Consider the following 8,084-nt stretch of genomic DNA (forward strand, 5'->3'; position numbering starts at 1 on the left):
TATCCAATCCCCTATCCAATCCTCTATCCTATCCTATCCTCTATAATATCGTATCCTCTATCCTATCCTCTATCCTGTATTATCATCTAACCTATCCTATTCTCTATCCTATCCTCTATCGTCTGTTCTATCGTATCCTATCCACTATCCTATCCTATCCTCAATCCTCTCCTATCCTCTATCCTATCCTATCTTCTATCCTATCATATCCTCTATCCTATCCAATCCCCTATCCTATCCTCTATCCGATCCTATCCTCTATCCTATCCTATCCTCTATCCCATCCTATTCTCTATCCTATCCTCTACCCTATCCTATCCTCTATCCGATCCTAACCACTATCCTATACTATTCTCTATACTATCCTCTACCCTATCCTATCCCCTATCCTATCCTATCCTCTATCCTATCCAATCCCCTATCCTATCCTCTATCCGTTCCTATCGTCTATCCTATCCTATCCTCTATCCTATAATATCATCTATCCTATACTATTCTCTATCCTATCCTATCCTCTATCCTAAACTATCCTCTATCCTATCCTATCCTCTATCCGTTCCTATCCTCTATCCTATCCTATCCTCTATCCTATCCTATCCTCTATCCTATCATATCCTCTATCCTATAGTATCATCTAACCTATCCTATTCTCTATCCTATCCTCTATCGTCTGTTCTATCCTATCCTATCCACTATCCTATCCTATCCACTATCCTATCCTATCCTCAATCCTATCCTATCCTCTATCCGATCCTATCCTCTATCCTATAATATCATCTATCCTATACTATTCTCTATCCTATCCTATCCTCTATCCCATCCTATCTTCTATCCTATCATATCCTCTATCCTATCCAATCCCCTATCCTATCCTCTATCCGATCCTATACTCTATCCTATCCTATCCTCTATCCTATCCTATTCTCTATCCTATCCTCTACCCTATCCTATCGTCTATCCTATCCAATCCCCTATCCAATCGTCTATCCAATCCTATCCTCTATAATATCGTATCCTCTACCCTATCCTCTATCCTGTATTATCATCTAACGTATACTATTCTCTATCCTATCCTCTATCGTCTGTTCTATCGTATCCTATCCACTATCCTGTCCTATCATCAATCCTCTCCTATCCTCTATTCTATCCTATCTTCTATCCTATCATATCCTCTATCCTATCCAATCCCCTATCCTATCCTCTTTCCGATCCTATCCTCTATCCTATCCTATCCTCTATCCTATCATATCCTCTATCCTATCATCTACCCTATCCTATCCTCTATCCTATCCTAACCACTATCCTGTACTATTCTCTATACTATCCTCTACCCTATCCTATCCTCGTTCCTATCCAATCCCCTATCCTATCCTCTATCCGTTCCTATCATCTATCCTATCCTATCCTCTATCCTATAATATCATCTATCCTATACTATTTTCTATCCTATCTTATCCTCTATCCTATACCATCCTCTATCGTCTCCTATCCTCTATCCTATCCAATCACCTATCCTATCCTCTATCCGATCCTATCCTCTATCCTATCCTATCCTATCCTCTATACTATAATATCATATATCCTATACTATTCTCTATCCTATAATATCATCTATCCTATACTATTCTCTATCCTATCTTATCCTCTATCCTATACTATCCTCTATCGTCTCCTATCTTCTATCCTATCCAATCCCCAATCCACTCCTCTATCCTATCCTATCCTCTATAATATCGTATCCTCTATCCTATCCTCTATCCTATACTATCATCTAACCTATTCTATTCTCTATCCTATCCTCTATTGTCTGTTCTATACTATCCTATCCACTATCCTATCCTATCCTCAATCCTCTCCTATCCTCTATCCTATCCTATCCTGTATCCTATTATATCATCTATACTGTAATATCCTCTATCCTATCCAATCCTCTATCCTATCCAATCCTCTATCCTATCCTCTATCCTATCCTCTATCGTCTCCTATCCTCTATCCTATCCAATCACCTATCCTATCCTCTATCCAATCCTACTCTCTATCCTATCCTCTACCGTATCATATCCTCTATCCTATCCTATCTTCTATCCTATCCAATCCCCTATCCTATTCTCTATCCTATCCTATCCTCTATCCTATAATATCCTATATCCTATCCAATCCTCTATCCTATCCTATTCTCTATCCTATCCTCTACCCTATCCTATCCTCTTTCCTATAATATCATCTATCCTATAATATTCTCTATCATATCCTGTCCCCTATCCTATACTATCCTCTATCCTATCCTATCCTCTATCCTATCGTATCCTCTATCCTATCCAATCCCCTATCCTATCCTCTATCCGATCCTATTCTCTATCCTGTCCTATCCTCTATCCTATCCTATTCTCTATCCTATCCTCTACCCTATCGTATCCTCCATCCTATACTATCATCTATCGTATCCTATTCTCGATTCTATCCTCTATCGTCTGCTCTATCCTATCCTATCCTATCCTCAATCCTAACCTATCCTCTATTCTATCCTATCCTCTATCCTATCCTATCCTCTATCCTATCCTATTCTGTATCCTATACTCTACCCTATCCTATCCTCTATCCTATCCTATCCTCTATAATATCGTATCCTCTATCCTATCCTATCCTCTATCCTATAATATCCTCTATCGTATCCTATCCTCTATCCTATCCTCTATTGTATCCTATCGTCTATCCGATCCTATCCTTTATCATATCCTATCCTCTATCCTATAGTATCATCTATCCTATACCATTCTCTATCCTATCCTCTACCCTATCCTATCCTCTATCCTATCCTCTATCCTATCCTATCCTCTATCCTATCCTATCCTGTATCCTATCCAATCCCCTATCCTATCGTCTATCCGATGCTATCCTCTATGTTATCCTATCCTCTATAATATCGTATCCTCTATCCTATCCTATCCTCTATCCGATCCTAACCACTATCCTATACTATTCTCTATACTATCCTCTACCCTATCATATCCTCTATCCCATACTATCATCTAACCTATCCTATTCTCTATCCTATCCTCTATCGTCTGTTCTATCCTATCCTATCCACTATCCTATCCTATCCACTATCCTATCCTATCCTCAATCCTATCCTATCCTCTATCCTATCCAATCCCCTATCCTATCCTCTATCCGATCATATCCTCTATCCTATAATATCATCTATCCTATACTATTCTCTATCCTATCCTATCCCCTATCCCATCCTATCTTCTATCCTATCATATCCTCTATCCTATCCAATCCCCTATCCTATCCTCTATCCGATCCTATACTCTATCCTATCCTATCCTATATCCTGTCCTATTCTCTATCCTATCCTCTACCCTATCCTATCCTCTATTATATCCAATTCCCTATCCTATCCTCTATCCGTTCCTATCCTCTATCCTATCCTATCCTCTATCCTATCCTATCCTCTATCCTATCATAGCCTCTATCCTATACTATTCTCTATCCTTTCCTATCCTCTATCCTATACTATCCTCTATCCTATCCTATCCTCTATCCTATAATATTCTCTATCGTATCCTATCCTCTATTCTGTATCCTATTCTCTATCCTATCCTCTGTCGTCTGTTCTATCATATCCTATCAGCTATCCTATCCTATCCTCCATCCTCTCCTATCCTCTATCCTATCCTATCCTGTATCCTATCCTATCCTCTATCCTATAATATCCTCTATCCTATCCAATCCTCTATCCTATCCTCTATCGTATCCTATCCTCTATCCGATCCTATCCTCTATCCTATCCTATCCACTATCCTATACTATTCTCTATCCTATTCTCTACCCTATCCTATCCCCTATCCTATCCTATCCACTATCCTATCCTATCCACTATCCTATCCTCTATCCGTTCCTATCCTCTATCCTATCCTATCCTCTATCCTATAATATCCTCTACCCTATACTATTCTCTATTCTATCTTATCCGCTATCCTATACTATCCTCTATCGTCGCCTATCGTCTATCTTATCCAATCCCCTATCCAATCCTCTATCCTATCCTATCCTCTATAATATCGTATCCTCTATCCTATCCTCTATCCTGTATTATCATCTAACCTATCCTATTCTCTATCCTATCCTCTATCGTCTGTTCTATCGTATCCTATCCACTATCCTATCCTATCCTCAATCCTCTCCTATCCTCTATCCTATCCTATCTTCTATCCTATCATATCCTCTATCCTATCCAATCCCCTATCCTATCCTCTATCCGATCCTATCCTCTATCCTATCCTATCCTCTATCCCATCCTATTCTCTATCCTATCCTCTACCCTATCCTATCCTCTATCCGATCCTAACCACTATCCTATACTATTCTCTATACTATCCTCTACCCTATCCTATCCCCTATCCTATCCTATCCTCTATCCTATCCAATCCCCTATCCTATCCTCTATCCGTTCCTATCGTCTATCCTATCCTATCCTCTATCCTATAATATCATCTATCCTATACTATTCTCTATCCTATCCTATCCTCTATCCTAAACTATCCTCTATCCTATCCTATCCTCTATCCGTTCCTATCCTCTATCCTATCCTATCCTCTATCCTATCCTATCCTCTATCCTATCATATCCTCTATCCTATAGTATCATCTAACCTATCCTATTCTCTATCCTATCCTCTATCGTCTGTTCTATCCTATCCTATCCACTATCCTATCCTATCCACTATCCTATCCTATCCTCAATCCTATCCTATCCTCTATCCGATCCTATCCTCTATCCTATAATATCATCTATCCTATACTATTCTCTATCCTATCCTATCCTCTATCCCATCCTATCTTCTATCCTATCATATCCTCTATCCTATCCAATCCCCTATCCTATCCTCTATCCGATCCTATACTCTATCCTATCCTATCCTCTATCCTATCCTATTCTCTATCCTATCCTCTACCCTATCCTATCGTCTATCCTATCCAATCCCCTATCCAATCGTCTATCCTATCCTATCCTCTATAATATCGTATCCTCTACCCTATCCTCTATCCTGTATTATCATCTAACGTATACTATTCTCTATCCTATCCTCTATCGTCTGTTCTATCGTATCCTATCCACTATCCTGTCCTATCATCAATCCTCTCCTATCCTCTATTCTATCCTATCTTCTATCCTATCATATCCTCTATCCTATCCAATCCCCTATCCTATCCTCTTTCCGATCCTATCCTCTATCCTATCCTATCCTCTATCCTATCATATCCTCTATCCTATCATCTACCCTATCCTATCCTCTATCCTATCCTAACCACTATCCTGTACTATTCTCTATACTATCCTCTACCCTATCCTATCCTCGTTCCTATCCAATCCCCTATCCTATCCTCTATCCGTTCCTATCATCTATCCTATCCTATCCTCTATCCTATAATATCATCTATCCTATACTATTTTCTATCCTATCTTATCCTCTATCCTATACCATCCTCTATCGTCTCCTATCCTCTATCCTATCCAATCACCTATCCTATCCTCTATCCGATCCTATCCTCTATCCTATCCTATCCTATCCTCTATACTATAATATCATATATCCTATACTATTCTCTATCCTATAATATCATCTATCCTATACTATTCTCTATCCTATCTTATCCTCTATCCTATACTATCCTCTATCGTCTCCTATCTTCTATCCTATCCAATCCCCAATCCACTCCTCTATCCTATCCTATCCTCTATAATATCGTATCCTCTATCCTATCCTCTATCCTATACTATCATCTAACCTATTCTATTCTCTATCCTATCCTCTATTGTCTGTTCTATACTATCCTATCCACTATCCTATCCTATCCTCAATCCTCTCCTATCCTCTATCCTATCCTATCCTGTATCCTATTATATCATCTATACTGTAATATCCTCTATCCTATCCAATCCTCTATCCTATCCAATCCTCTATCCTATCCTCTATCCTATCCTCTATCGTCTCCTATCCTCTATCCTATCCAATCACCTATCCTATCCTCTATCCAATCCTACTCTCTATCCTATCCTCTACCGTATCATATCCTCTATCCTATCCTATCTTCTATCCTATCCAATCCCCTATCCTATTCTCTATCCTATCCTATCCTCTATCCTATAATATCCTATATCCTATCCAATCCTCTATCCTATCCTATTCTCTATCCTATCCTCTACCCTATCCTATCCTCTTTCCTATAATATCATCTATCCTATAATATTCTCTATCATATCCTGTCCCCTATCCTATACTATCCTCTATCCTATCCTATCCTCTATCCTATCGTATCCTCTATCCTATCCAATCCCCTATCCTATCCTCTATCCGATCCTATTCTCTATCCTGTCCTATCCTCTATCCTATCCTATTCTCTATCCTATCCTCTACCCTATCGTATCCTCCATCCTATACTATCATCTATCGTATCCTATTCTCGATTCTATCCTCTATCGTCTGCTCTATCCTATCCTATCCTATCCTCAATCCTAACCTATCCTCTATTCTATCCTATCCTCTATCCTATCCTATCCTCTATCCTATCCTATTCTGTATCCTATACTCTACCCTATCCTATCCTCTATCCTATCCTATCCTCTATAATATCGTATCCTCTATCCTATCCTATCCTCTATCCTATAATATCCTCTATCGTATCCTATCCTCTATCCTATCCTCTATTGTATCCTATCGTCTATCCGATCCTATCCTTTATCATATCCTATCCTCTATCCTATAGTATCATCTATCCTATACCATTCTCTATCCTATCCTCTACCCTATCCTATCCTCTATCCTATCCTCTATCCTATCCTATCCTCTATCCTATCCTATCCTGTATCCTATCCAATCCCCTATCCTATCGTCTATCCGATGCTATCCTCTATGTTATCCTATCCTCTATAATATCGTATCCTCTATCCTATCCTATCCTCTATCCTATAATATCCACTATCCTATCCAATCCTCTATCCTATCCCCTATCCTATCCTATCCTCTATCCTATCCTATCCTCTATCCTATCCTATCCTCTATCCTATCCTCTATCCTATCCTCTATCCTATCCTCTATCCTATCCTCTATCCTATCCTATCCTCTATCCTATCCTATCCTCTATCCTATCCTATCCTATCCTCTATCCTATCCTATCCTCTATCCTATCCAATCCCCTATCCTATCCTCTATCCTATCCTGTCCTCTATCCTATCCTATCCTCTATCCTATCCTATCCTCTATCCTATCCTATCGTCTAGCCTATCCTATCCTCTATCCTATCCAATCCTCTATCCTATCCTATCCTCTATCCTAACCTATCCTCTATCCTATCCTATCCTCTATCCTATCCTATCCTCTATCCTATCCTATCCCCTATCCTATCCTATCCTCTATCCTATCCTATCCTATCCTCTATCCTATTCTATCCTCTATCCTATCTTTTCCTCTATCCTATCCAATCCCCTATTCTATCCTCTATAATTTCGTATCCTCTATTCTATCCTGTCCTCTATACTATCGTATCCTCTATCCTACCCTATCCTCTATCCTATAATATCCTCTATCCTATCCAATCCTCTATCCTATCCTCTATCCTATCCAATCCTCTATCCTATCCTCTATCCTATCCTCTATCCTATCCTATCCTCTATCCTATCCTATACTCTATCCTATCCTCTACCCTATCCTATCCTCTATCCTATCTTATCCTCTATCCTATCCAATCCCCTATCCTATCCTCTATCCTATCCTACCCTCTATCCTATCCTATCCTCTATCCTATACTATCCTCTATCCTATCCTATCCTCTATTATATCGTATCCTCTATCCTATCCTATCCTCTATCCTATAATATCCTCTATCGTATCCTATCCTCTATCCTATCCTCTATTGTATCCTATCGTCTATCCGATCCTATCCTCAATCATATCCTATCCTCTATCCTATAGTATCATCTATCCTATACCATTCTCTATCCTATCCTCTACCCTATCCTATCCTCTATCCTATCCTATCCTCTATCCTATCCTATCCTCTATCCTATCCTATCCTGTA

Source organism: Halictus rubicundus, unplaced genomic scaffold (assembly GCF_050948215.1).
Source record: "Halictus rubicundus isolate RS-2024b unplaced genomic scaffold, iyHalRubi1_principal scaffold0146, whole genome shotgun sequence".
NCBI lineage: Eukaryota > Metazoa > Arthropoda > Insecta > Hymenoptera > Halictidae > Halictus > Halictus rubicundus.